Here is a 14,191-nt window from a genome sequence, read left to right as displayed (position 1 = left end):
TTCCTGCTTTGATTCCTTTTTACTTATTTTTTATTTTTTTTAAAAAAATTTTGTTTATTTATTTTGAAAGAGAGACAGCTCATGAGCATGAGCCAGGAGAGGCAGAGAGAGACAGAGAGAGATAGGAAGAGAGAGAGAAAATCCTAAGTAGGCTCCATGCTATCAGCGCACAAAGCCAGATGCGGGGCCCAAACTCAAGAACCACGGGATCATGACCTGAGATGAAACCAAGAGTCAGATGTTTAACTGACTGAGCCACTCAGGCGCCCCTTTGATTCCTTTTTAAAAGTGGATACATAGGTCATGACAATTTTAAGCCCAAAATAGAAACAACCCAACCAGTGTCCCCTGATTTGAGCAAGGAAGGATGCTTTCCAGTCCCCCTGCACTGGCACTGCAGCTAATGCACATGCGGATAGGCAGTGGCATTCACCACTTTCCAGTCCAGCAACCAAGGCTGGCTGTGAGGCTCATACCGACGTTCCTCCTCCACTAGCTCTACTGAATCATCCAGCCCTTCCAGAAAAGGTCGTTAGAAATGAAGAGGAATACTGGAATATAACTTACATGTTGTCCTGAGGTAAAATTGGATGTTTCTGTCAATTCTTGTTTTCCTGAATCTTACAAGTTCTGCAAATTAAGTGTAGCATACACCATTGGTGCTGCCTGCCTTGTTCTGTGGCAAGAAAGCCAGAACTGATGGGCCTCAATATGTCCCTGGGGAAAAAAACTATTTCTATCCAGGTAGTCTCAAAGCCCCACATCCACATACACACATTCAATGCACCTAGACACACTTCTGCCACCATCATCAAAAACTCCTTTGTGTTTGTACTGTCTACTTAAAATTTTGCTAAGAAAATCGATCTTAACCGTTTTTATCACATAATAGTAAATAAGAAGTCAGGAGGAAAGTTTGGGAGGTGATGGATATGTTTATGGCATAGATTGTGATGATGGCTTCACAGATGTATATCTATCTCCAAACCCATCCAATTGTATACATTAAATATGCATAGTTTTTTGTATGTCAGTCATACTTCAAAGCGGCTTTAAAAATCCTTTCATGTGAATGGGTCCCTTTAGTTTCAAAGGTATTGAAACTAAACCTTTCTCTTTTTTCTAGGACCTAAATGGACATGTGGCCACAAGAACTACCTGTGGAGGGGAGGCAGACCCCTTGAGAACCTCTCGGGGTGAGTGTTCAGAGCAGGGTATGTTTGTTACCATGATAACAAGAGGGTTACATGTTAAATCTGGATCTCTGCTCTTTCTAAGTGTCAGCAAGAACAAGTCATCTTGTGGAACAAAAGGAAAAACACACCCTTGACACAAATGCAGATCTCTGGGCACAGAGCTACAGAAGCTGATGGCTCTCTGGGCTGTTCAGGGCACTGGAGGTCGGGTTTTGGAGGCAACATCGCACATCTGTCTCCGTAGCACCTATGCCCTTGGCACCTGGCAGAGCCCAGCACCCCTAGTGGGCAGAGACCCACCCAACATCAGAAACATGACTGGTTCATGGAGTGATTGCTGAGAGCGCCTTGTCCAGTTTACATGTCTCTGTACAGATAATGATTTTAAGGTTGTGCTTATTTTTTTTAAGTAAGGTTTTTTAAACAAAAGAAGAAATACATAAAAGAAGCTTCTATGAAGTTAACTTTCATAACAAGAGTCATCAGCTGTTAAACGAGGCAAAATCAGGGAGTTTGCTGAGACACTGTGCTGGGGAGGGTGTGGCACCCAGGTCTCCTCACTTGCTGTGGGGACCGGGTAAAGTGAGGTGGTCTCTGCAGAGCTCCTCGTGTGGCTGGCTGTTCTTCCAGACACATGACGGGACTGCACTGATCCACCCTGTGTGACTTGCTTTGACCAATAAAATATGAAGGTGTTACTTTAAAGCAAAAACTTTAAAACCAGCATGTGATTCAGTACATGTCCTATAAAAAGGTCCCTCTGCTGTGGTGAACACAGCGGATCCAGACTGTGGCTGTGCTGTCTCCCTGTGCCTCAACAAAAGGACAATGCAGAACAGAGTCCCCAGGGTCCGTGATGGACATGAAGTGGCAATGAGAAATGAACCTTTGTGATTTTAAACCACGGAGATTTGAGCTGTTTATTGCCACAGTATGATCTAGCTTATCTGGACTCATAAGAAGATCTATTTGGCAACGTCTATCAGAATTTAAAATATAAATGCCTTTGACTCTTCAATTTCACTTTTATGACTTTTATTCAATTTCTTTACACAGCTTCACTTTTACACATGTGCAAAATGATATATGTACAAGGATAGTTATGGCTTTTCAAACATATTTATTTATGTTTATATAGCATACACTGGAAGCAACCTAAGAATGTGTCAATAGGATTCTTAACATGCTTTAATGTTTAATAAATCATGGAATACCCAGACTGAAGAAGCGTTGACAGCCCAAAAAGGGAATAAGCCAGAATTTTATAAACTGAGAAGAAACATTTCCCAAGATATATTGCAAAGTAGAAAAAGGGAAGCTGCAAAACAGTGTGTATAGTCTGCTGCTATTTGTGGAAAGGATGTACAAATGTCACAAACACCATACGATTTCACTTATATGTGAAATCTAAAAAATGAGCAAACAAACAAAAAAAGCAGAAACAGGCTCATAAATAACAAGAACAAACTTATGATTACCAGAGAAGAGGGAGGTGGGGAATGGGTAAAAAGGGTGAAGGGAGGTGGGAGATACAGGCTTCCAGTTATGAAATGCATAAGTTACAAGGATAAAAGGTACAGCATAGGGAGTATAGTCGATGGTATTGTGATAGTGTTATGTGGTGACAGATGGTGCTTGCGGTGAGCATAGCATAAGGTATAAAATTGTTGAATCACTATGTTGTATACCTGAAACTAATATGACACTGTGTGTCAACTACACTTCAATAAAAAAGTTTACAAATGTGTTCACAAGTATATCTATGCCTATATGCTTGTTTATGCATAGAATATCTCTGGAAGCAGAAGGCTCAGGTGGTGGGGTCTCTCTGGGAAGGGGTAATGCAGTAGTGGGCATGGGAAGAAAATCTCTACCCACAACACAGCAATATCTCGTGGCTGGATTTTGTGTTATGCCTAGGTATTACTTCCTCTTTAATTATATAAAACACTGGACACATGCTCCAAAAACTAATACAAGTGATTACCTATAGAGACAGAGGCTCAGAGGAGGTGAGTAGAGACAAGAGTAGAAGCAGGACTTCTTTATGTGTACCTTTGACAGAGTTTCACTTTATGGACCATAAGAATATATTATCTTTAAAATTTTTTAACTAAAAAAATTGTAAAGAAACCCACCCTTCTATGTGAAAGTGGATTCATGTAGAAATCCTTGAGAGCCCAGAGCCACTCGTGGGGACAGTAGACAGCCCTTCTGGAAATTCTCAGGGGCATTTCTCCATCTTTTAGCCAATGTTGAGGTACACCTCTTCCATGAAGCCTGCCTCATTTTCTCCAGACTATGAAAGGCTTCAGTGTGTGAGGCTTCCTGGCTGCTAGGCCTTGTGCTGTGGGCCCTTTTCAACTAATCTCCAATCCTCATACTTATACTGGTTGGTGAGGGGGCATTGATATAGAAGGTATTTTAGCAGAGAAACGGGAATGCAGCAGGTAGACTGAGTCCGAGGAAAAAGATATTCAGCCCCCAGAGAGTGGTGCCTGTAGGAAGGGCCTGGGGCATGTCCAGCATATCAAGGAGAACTCACAGGGCCAAAAATAATTCTGGTCAAAGGGGCAGAAGAAGAGGACTATGTGGAGAGGAGGGAAGAGAGCCTTTAAAGTAGGAAAGGCTTATCTCCAGGAGATAAGCAGGAGAAAGGGATTTTTCGAGATCTCAATGGAAATGTAATTGGAGCCTTTGAATATTTTGGAAATATAGGGACAAAGGTTTCAGTTCCTCTTTGATCTGTGCTTCTTTCAAATGAGATACTGTCTCAGGCCCGAGCTATCTGGGTCCTCGCATTATACTGGAACTTACAGACCATCTTATGGATGAGGAATTGGAGGCTCAGAATGGTTAAGAAACTTGCCCAAGGTTACAAGCTCCTATGTAAAAGAAACATAACTGTGTCCATGCTCTGTGTGACTCCAAGCACATACACTTTTCCTTCCCATACTAAGTGTGTCTCAGTCTCTAGGTGACATTCTCAACCAGACTTCACAGCCAACCAGCACAGAATGGAGCTCCTTTTTCATTGTTGATGTATCCAACTTCTATCTTACTATGTTTCATGACTGAATGGAGAGATGGCTGAATGGAGGGAAGGAGGGACGGACAGACGGATAAATGGATTCATGAGTAGATAAAGTGACTTAAGTCTCATTGTGATTTAAAAACAATGAGTGAAAAGGGCTTCAGATTATATTCTTCATCAGATATTCACTGGGCAGTAACTGTAAACGGGAGAAAATGGAGATAGACTAAATGTAATCCATTTCAGAGAGCCAGGTTTAGTAGTGCAGAAAAAGCAAGAATTGGAGGAACCATAATCCAGGTTGTTTAATAAATTTCCAGACACTTTCATGTGGAGGTTCAGACACATTAGAGGTTGTTTCTACCTGAGCAGGGAAGGAAGGCAGGCAGGGATGGATTCTGGATGCAGGCAGTGATTTTTATTTGAATCTTAAAGAAACGATAGGATTGTGATCTAAGGAAAAGTCAGGGGATTGGAAGAAGGGGTGAGAATTAATTTCAGACAGAACAGCATGAGCAAACATATGGAGGTAGGGATATTTAGGAGATATTTGGCCTTGCTGAGGTGAAGTAAGCTTTATGGGTAGGAATATTAGAAGGCAAGACTGGAAGGGACCCGTAATTAGGGGCCTGGAATTTGAGATTCAGGATTTAAGATCTTGATTACTGGGAAGGTGTCAAAGATTTCAAAGTACAGGAATTGAGCTGGCACGCACATGCAAAACAGTCTGAGACCGAAGCAGTGGGTGCAATGGTGAACATTTGGGCTCTGGAGTCCTACACTTAGGCTGGAACAGGCTCCCACCCATTCCAGATGTGTGACCATTAGCAAGGTATTTTGATCTTTTTGAGCTTCCATCTCTTCATCTCTAATGTGGGAATAATAATAATGCCCATCTCATAGGGTCATGAGGATTCAATGAAATGAAGTATATAAAATGTTTAGCTCACCCCAGGCATATAGTAAATATTAAATAAATGTAAGCAATTCATTATTATCATCACCAGCACCACCAGCACCATCAGCAACAGCACGACTGCTGACACAATCACTTCCACCACCAGCACCACCACCACCTCCATCATTAGCACTATCACCACCAGCAGCAACAGCAACATCACTGCCACTGCTATCTTACAAAAATCATCATCAACATCACCACACCATTTCCATTGTCACTGTTATCATCGTCAACACTGTCACTTCACTCTAAGCATAAAGGTTTGCATGGGCCACTGACCTGCTTAGGAACACAGCCATTTATTCCAAACACATTTGCTGAGCATTATTACTATGCTGAATGTCTTCCATTCACTCCTCAGGCTCACTCTCCACCTTTTTCTTCTTGCTCTGGCAAAGCCAACCTACTGGGACAACAGTAACAGGTTGCCTTGCCCCCTGTCCTCTGGCTGGGTTCCATTGAATGTGCAGTCCCTGAAGGAGTGTAGAAGGAGAAAGAAAGGCCAACTATTGTTCTTTAGCTCTCTCCCTGCTTATAATTGTAGCCTGATTGCATCTGTGGATGTGTCTCAGCTCCTTCCAGGTGACTCTCCACACCATCCTCCCTGCCTTATTTCTGGATATGGTGAGCTTCCCATATGCACGCTCCTGCACTATTCCTTGTGGCTTCTAAATCTATACCCTGTAGACAGTTTTGTAAACAGTCCTTATCACAATCTCTTCAGGTTGCTCTGATTTGAGTGTTCCATCTGTGTTCTGTAGGGCCCTGATTGATAGAACATTTGTGTTTTAATCCCAGTGGTGGACTCAAGGCTACAAAGATAAGAAAGAAACAGATCCCACCTCATCCTCTTCAAGCTTTCCATATCTCGTGGGGGAAACAGAAATGCAACAAAAAACTACAACACAAGTTCCCAAATACCAAACTAGAAATAGGTACTCAGAGTTTAAGCAACACAGAAGGAACAGTGGGGGTGAGTTTGAGTGAGAATCATGAGGACAGGTTTCTCAGAGGAAATGACATTCAGAGTCTTGGAGAGTGAATACAAATTCTCTGGGAGGAAAAAGTGGGAAACCACATCATTTTTAAGTGTATGAGAGTACCAAAGTTTGCACAGAAAAGGTAAGTTGCTCAGAGCCTGGGATCCACATTGAAGATAAGAGTTGCAGGGAATAAGACTAAAGCAATTTAGGGATTTACCAGTATCAAGTTGCTCACTTATTTTATTTTGCTAATCCAAGACATTTTTTTAAGTTGCCATATACTATCACTCACCACCAGAATATAATCTTGGAATAAAGGAAAGTCCTTTGCATCAGATAAATTTGACTTTATATGTGTAAACACTACCTGTCCTTATTTTTCTTATTTTGCAGTGGTCAACAAACCGATCCTTGGGCTGACATTTGGAAACTACTGATCTAATCTGATCCTCTTATTCTACCCATCAAGAAGCCATGCCCTTTAAAAAATAAATAAAATTTTAAAACATGATCAATTCTCTTAAATGTTTATTTCCAGTCATGTAACTGCTCCCCGCAACCAGACCCCTGACCAGCCCCAGATCCTGTCAGGTACTTGGGCTCAGCCAATACTTGATCCTAACAGTATGGGAAAAAACCACAAAAGTTCCCAGATTATTTTCTCTGTAAATCATTTGATAATATTTTCTGCTTCTAATGATTGTTATGACAAGCAGCAAATTGCTAATTGCAGCCATCTAAGAATAGACATATTTGCAGGATTAATGACCAAAAAGAGTCAGATTTAAGTAATAATACCAGTTGGCAACCATTCATGCATTTATATTTAATTTGCATTTGTCTTTAGGAAAGGGAGAAGAGGCAAAGGACTGTTGAGGTGGAGAAGGTCTGAGTAAATCAGTCTCTCTCTCTCTCTGTCTCTCTCTCTCTCATTTGTTATGTTAGATGTGATGTGAGTCCTTTCTTGGTCTACCTAAATAATACAAGAGGGTACAGGGACCAAGGCTGAATCAAGTCACCACTGTGGAGTTATATATTTCATGGCAGGTAGGTGCTAAAGTCATCACAGAAGGTGAAAATTGCTCTAAAAATGAATTTTGGAAACTTCCAACAGATGTTGTAATAGATTCTGTTCTTTGGTAAAGCAACAGAATTGTTGGTTTGTGTTTAAGTCACTTTATATAGAAAATACAAAGATTCAAATGCAATGGTCACTCTGTGCTCAGTGAGGAACTCCTGCTGTGAGAGGTGCATACAAAACCACATTGATGGGAAGGATAGAGAGTTTGGTTCTATCCATGCTTGCCCTGGGGCCTGCCCATGCCAAGGGGCGGTGGGGGGTGGGGAGTGTTGCAGGCAGAATTGCTTACCCTGTTTATGCTTCTGTCCTTCTCCATCTCTCCCCCTTTTCCAAGTGTGAGTTAAGTGCACATCTGCAGCAACACCATTTGTCTATCCAATGCCAAAGAAAAGGGGATTTTCTCTCCTCTTCCCTGACAGCATCTCCTCCAGAGAGAGTTGCTTTGACAAGGAAGCAAAATAATTTGGGGCCAGAAAAAAACCCCATCTTGTTGCTCTCCCAAGACCAGGCCTCAACCAAGAGTGGCCTCAGGTCAGCAGAAGTCCAGCTTTTGGGCCTGCAGGACAGTACACTGCTGTACCAGATGAAGCCCAGACATTGAACTCAAGACATAAACTTTAAATCAGCTATTTTAAATATTTGCAAGTAAAAAAAATTATGTCTAAACAATTAAAGGAAAACATGAGAATGATGGCTCACCAAATATTGAATATCAGTAAAGAGATATAAATCATAAAATAATGAGCCAAATACAAATTTTAAAAGTAACTGAAATGTAAAACAGCAGAGTTGGGCAGAGAGAAGAAATAACTAGAAAACTTGAAAATAGATCAATTAAGATTATCCAGTGTGATGAATGGAGAATAAAACATATAGAATAATTAAAATAGCTTCAGAGACCTGTGGAGCACCATCAAGAGTGCCAATAAATGCATAATGGAGTCCCAGAAGAAAAAGAGAAAACACGGGACAAAATAAATATTTGAAGACATCATGATCAAAAACTTCCCAAATTTAATGAAGAACATTAATCCCAGAAGCTCAAAAAATTCAAGTATGATACATTCAAATAGATCCACACAATGTAATAAAACTGTTGAAAGACAAAGGCAAAAAGAAAATCTCCACAGCAGAAATAGACACACAAAGGATTCTCATGATACACAAAGGATTCTTAATAAGATTAACAGCTGATTTCTCATATGAAACCATGGAGGTCATAAGGCAGAGGGATGACATATTCAGAGTTCTAAAAGAAAGACAGCCAACCAAGAATTCTATATTTAGAAAACCTATTCTTCAATATGAAGGAGAAATTAAGGCATTCCCCAAAAAACTGTATGCCAACAAATCAGATAGCCTAGATGAAATGGAAAAATTTCTAGTAAGGCACAAGCTACTAAAACTGACTTGAAAAGAAATAAAAAAACTTAAGTAGACCTCTGAGAAGCAAAGAAATTAAATTAACACCAATTTAATTAACACCACTTCTTCAAAAACTCTTCTAAAAACAAAAGAAGAGGAAACACTTTCTAATATATTCTCTGAGTCCAGTAACACTCTGATACCAAAACCAGACAAATATATCACAAGGAAACTACAGAAAAAATATTCCTCACAAATAGAGATACAAAATTCTCTATAAAATACCAGTGAATAAAATCCAATAGCACATAGATTGTAAGGTAAATTGTGGAATAGAGATTTCTACCACTCATGTCTCTCCCCCATAAACATCAATTTGAGCAACTATATATGCACAAACATACCTTCGCAAGAGCCAAAGATTGTGGGTGAGGGATTCTAGGACTTGAGAAAAGCACATAAATAAGAAAAGGCACATTATGGAGTGTAGGAAGGATAGATTTTCAGATAGACATATACAGAACATTCAACCGAATGGCAGCAGAATACCCATTCTTCTCAAATGCACAAGGAATATTACTCAGGACAGATCATATGTTAAGTCCAAAAATAAGTCCTGAAAATGTTAGAACGATGAAACTTGTACCAAGTACTTTTTCAACCAAAATGGTAAGAAACTAGAATCAATAACATAAGGAAAACCTGAAAATTCATAAACGTGTGGAAATTAAATAACACACTTCTTAATAATTAATAGGTCAAAGAGGAAAGCAAAAGGGAAATCAAAAATATCTTAAAATAAATGAAAATGAAAACACAAAATACCGAAATCTATGGGATGCAGAAAAAGCAGTTCTAGGAGGAAAGCTTATAGCAATAAATGCCTACATTAAGAAAGAAGAAAGATCACAAATAAATACCCTAAGTTTATACCTCAATGAACTAGAACAAAAAGAATAAACTAGGCCCAAAGTTTTTAGAAGGAGGAAAATAGCAAAGATCAGAACAGAAATAAATGATATAGAGACAAGAAAAACAATAGAAAATATCAATGAAATAAGAGCTGACTTTTGAAAAGATAAACAAAATTGAAACCTTAAACTACACTAAGAAAAAAAAGGCAAGAAGCAAATAAAATCAGAAATGTAAAAAGAAACATTACAACTGACACAACAGAAATACAAAAGGTCATCAGACACTACTATGCAAACAAATTGAATAACCTAGAAGAAATAGATAAATTATTTGAAACATACAACCTTCCAAGACTGAATCATAAGTAGAATATCTGAACAGATCAATAATAAGTAAGGAGATTGGAATTAGTAATCAAAACCTCCCAACACAAAAAGATCAGGATAAGATAGTTTCACTGGTGAATTCTACCAAATATTTAAAGAAAAATTAACAACAATCCTTCTCAAACTCTTCCAAAAATTGAAGAAAGGAGAACACTCCCAACTCATTTTAGAGGCCTGCATTACCCTGATACAAAAATAATATAAGGACATTTCAAGAAAAAAAATTTACAGGCTAATATATTTAATGAATAATTGCATCCTAGATTCAAAAATTCTCAACAGAATTATAGCATAGTAAATTGAATAGCATTTTAAAAGAATCACACGCCATGATCAAGTGGGATTTATCACTGGATATAAGGATGAGTCAACATATACAAACCAATACATGTGATACACCACATTAACAAAATGAAGAATAAAAATCATATGATTGTCTCAATACATGCATGAAAAGCATTTGACAAAATTCAACATCCTGTCATAATAAAAATTCTTTAAAAATTAGGTATATAAGGAAAGTACCTGAGCATAATAAAGGCCATATATGAAAAATCCACAGCTAATGTCCTACTCAGTGGTAAAAGGATGAAAGCTTCCCACCAAGATCAGGAATAAGACAGAGTGTCCACTCACACCACTCCTATTCAATATAGAGTTGGAAATCTTAGTCAGAGAAAATAGGGAAAAAAAATATATATATATATATATACGTATGGTGTCCAAATCAGAAAGAAGTACAGTTGTTTTTATTTGCAGATGACAAGATCTTGTATACAGAAAACCTTAAAGATTCCATTAAAAAAAAAAAAACCTGTTAGAGCTAATCAACAAATTCAGTAAAGTTGTAGGATACAAAATCAACATGAAAAATTAAGTTACATCTCTATACACTAACAATGAACCATCTGAAAAGGAAAAAAAGAAATAAAACTCATTTACAACAACAACAAAAATAATACAATACTTAGGAATAAATTTAACCAAGGCGAAAGAGATGTACAGTGAAAATTGCAAGACATTGATAAAAGAAATTGAAGAAGACATAAATAAATGGAAAGATATCCTGTGTTCTGGAACTGGAAGAATTTACAGTTAAAATGTCCATACTACCCAAAGCCATCTATAGATTCAGTGCAATCTCTACCAAAATTCCAATGGCATTATTTCACAGAAAAAGAATAAACAATCCTAAAATTTTTATGCTACCACAAAAGAGCCCAAATAGCTAATACAATCATGAGAAAGAAGAAAAAAAATGGGAGGCATCAAAATTCCTGATTTCAAACTATATTTCAGAGCTAAGGGAGTCAAGACAGTATAGTAGTGTCGCAAAAACAGACACATAGACCAATGGACCAGAATTGTGAGCTCCAAAATAAACCCTTGCATTACAATCAACTAATATTTGACAAAGGAACCAAGAATATTCAACGGGGAAAAGATAGTCTCTTCAAAAAAATGTTATCAGGAAAAGTGGATATTCACATACAAAAGAATAAAATTGGGGGGCGCCTGGGTGGCGCAGTCGGTTAAGCATCCGACTTCAGCCAGGTCACGATCTCGCGGTCCGTGAGTTCGAGCCCCGCGTCAGGCTCAGGGCTGATGGCTCAGAACCTGAGGCCTGTTTCGGATTCTGTGTCTCCCTCTCTCTCTGCCCCTCCCCCGTTCATGTTCTGTCTCTCTCTGTCCCAAAAATAAATAAACGTTGAAAAAAAAAATTGTTTAAAAAAAAGAATAAAATTGGAATAAAATTTTAATTCACACACAAAAATTCAGTTGCAATGAATTAAAGATTTAAATATAAGGCCTTAAACCATAAAACCATTGGGAAAAAAACAGGAAAAATCTCTTTGACCTTGGTAATGCTGTTTTTGGACATGCCACCAAAAACACTAGAAACAAATAAAAACATTAACAAGTTGGAGCACATCAAACTAAAAAGCTTTCTGCACACAGAAGAAACAATCAACAAAATGTAAAGGCAAGCTATGAAATGGGAAAAGATAATTGCAAACCATATATCTTATCAAGTGTTAATATGCCAAATATATGTAGAGCTCATACAACTCAAGAGGATAAAACATATAATCAAATTCAAATAGGTGGAGAGGCTGAACAATTTTTTTTTTCCAAAGAAGATATCTAAATGGCCATCGGGTACACAAAAAGATGCTTACTATCACTAATAATCACGGAACAGCCAATGAAAACCTCACACATCACACTATTATTATTATTATTATTAACCTCACACCATGACTACTATTACAAAGGCAAGAGATAACATGTGTTGGTGAATATGGGGAGAAAAGGAAATCCCTGGGCACTGTTGTTAGGACTGTAGATTGGTGAAGCCCTTACAGAAAATACAATGAAGTTCCCTTAAAAAATTAAAAATAGAACTAACATATTATTCAGTAAACCCCTTCTGGGTATATATGTAAAAACCAAAATCACTATATCAAAGAAAGATCTGTACTTCATGTTCACTACAGCATTATTCACAATAGCCCAGGTGTCCACTGATTGATAAAGAATTGTGAGCTATATATACAACCATAAAATAGAAAAAAAAATCTTGCCACTTGCAATAACATGGCTCGTCCTTGAGGTCATTATCCAAGTGAAATAAGTCAGACAAAGACAAATAGTGTGTGATCTCACTTATATGTGGAATCTAAAAAAGCTGAACTCAAAGAAACAGAGTAGAATGGTGGTTGCCAGGTACTGGAGGGAGGTGAAGGAAATGGGGAGATGTTGGTCAAAGGGTACAAATTTCAAGTTTTAAAATGAATATTTTCTTCTGAGGATCTAAAGTACAGCATGGTGACTCTAGTTAACAGTACTGTATAATATACTTAAAAAGTGCTAAGAGCCCTTGCCTCTCTCTCTCTCTCTCTCAACACACACACACACACACACACACACACACACAAAGGTAATTATGTGAGGTGATGGATATGTTAACTAACCTTATTGTGGTAATCATTTCACAGTATATATGTGTATCAAAGCATCATAGCATATACTTTAAACCTATATATGTTATATGTTAATATCTCAATATTATTAAGGAATCCATTAGCACACAAAAAGGATTACATACCACAAACAAGTGGGATTTTTCTCAGGATTTTAAGTTTGGTTCAATATAGGAAATCTATCAATGTAATATAACATATTAATAGAATAAAGGGGAAAACTGCATGATCATCTCAACAGAGACAGAAAAAGCACTTGACAAAACTCAATACCTTTCATGTCAAGAAATACTCAACAAATACTTACAGAAAAAAACTTCTTAAGCCTGACGAAGGGCATCAGTGAAAACCTTTTCAACATTGTGCTGGAGGCTCTAGTCAGGGCAAGTAGGCAAGAAAATTAGTTGAAAGATATTAGATGGAAGGGAAAAATTAAGACCATATTTATAGGTGACATAACCTTATATATAAAATCCTAAGGAATACACCTCCCCACACACATTAGAATTAATAAGTGAATTCAGCAATGTTGCAGTATACAAGATGAATATACAAAAATCAGTTGTATGTCTATACTCTTACAATAAACAATACAAAATGAAATTAGGAAAATAATTTGATTTATAAGAGCATAAGAAAGAATCAAATGCTTAGAAAAATATTAATGAAAAAAAAGAAGACTTGTAGACTGAAAATTATAAAACATTGGTGAGAGGAATTAAATAAGTTCTAAGTAAATGGAGAGACATCCTGTATTCAGGAATCAGAATACTTACTGTTAAAACTGAAAAACTCCCTCAAATTGATCTACAGAGTCAGTGCAATCTCTATTAAAATTCTAGTTTCATTTTTCCCCTTTCCTCCCCAGAAATTGGCAAGTTGTCCTAAAATTCATATGGTAAGACAGGGTACCCAGAATAGTGAAAAAATCTTGAAAAAGAACAAAATTGGAGTACAGTAGCCTTCCCATGTATGCAGTTTTGTTTTCTGTGATTTTAGTTACCACGGTCAACCACCGTCCAGAAGCAAATGATCCCTCTTCTGATATATCCTGCCAGAAGGTCAATAATAGCCTGATACTACATCACAGTGCCCACATCATTCCCCTCACTTCTTCTCATCACATAGGCATTTTATCATCTCACATCATCATAAAGAGTGAATACAGTACAATAAGATATCCTGAGAGAGAGAGACCACATTCACATAACTTTTATAACTGTATTTTGTTATAATTGTTCCATTGTTCTATTATTAGTTATTGTTGTTAGCCTTTTATTATGCTT

The 14,191-nt window shown here is 37.7% G+C and overlaps 1 long non-coding RNA gene across 1 annotated transcript; it reads left to right on the top strand.

Annotated features, from left to right (window-relative positions):
* Positions 1-381: 381 nt before the first annotated feature.
* On the top strand, positions 382-6,685 carry LOC122495171. Its single transcript, XR_006300352.1, has 3 exons — positions 382-580; positions 1,127-1,196; positions 6,568-6,685. It is a non-coding gene; the product is annotated as an uncharacterized LOC122495171 (long non-coding RNA).
* Positions 6,686-14,191: the final 7,506 nt, after the last annotated feature.

The sequence above is a fragment of the Prionailurus bengalensis genome, chromosome E2 (genome assembly GCF_016509475.1).
Source record: "Prionailurus bengalensis isolate Pbe53 chromosome E2, Fcat_Pben_1.1_paternal_pri, whole genome shotgun sequence".
Classification (NCBI taxonomy): domain Eukaryota; kingdom Metazoa; phylum Chordata; class Mammalia; order Carnivora; family Felidae; genus Prionailurus; species Prionailurus bengalensis.
Note: the sequence above shows the minus strand (reverse complement) of the source record. Positions and strands in the feature narration are given on the sequence as shown.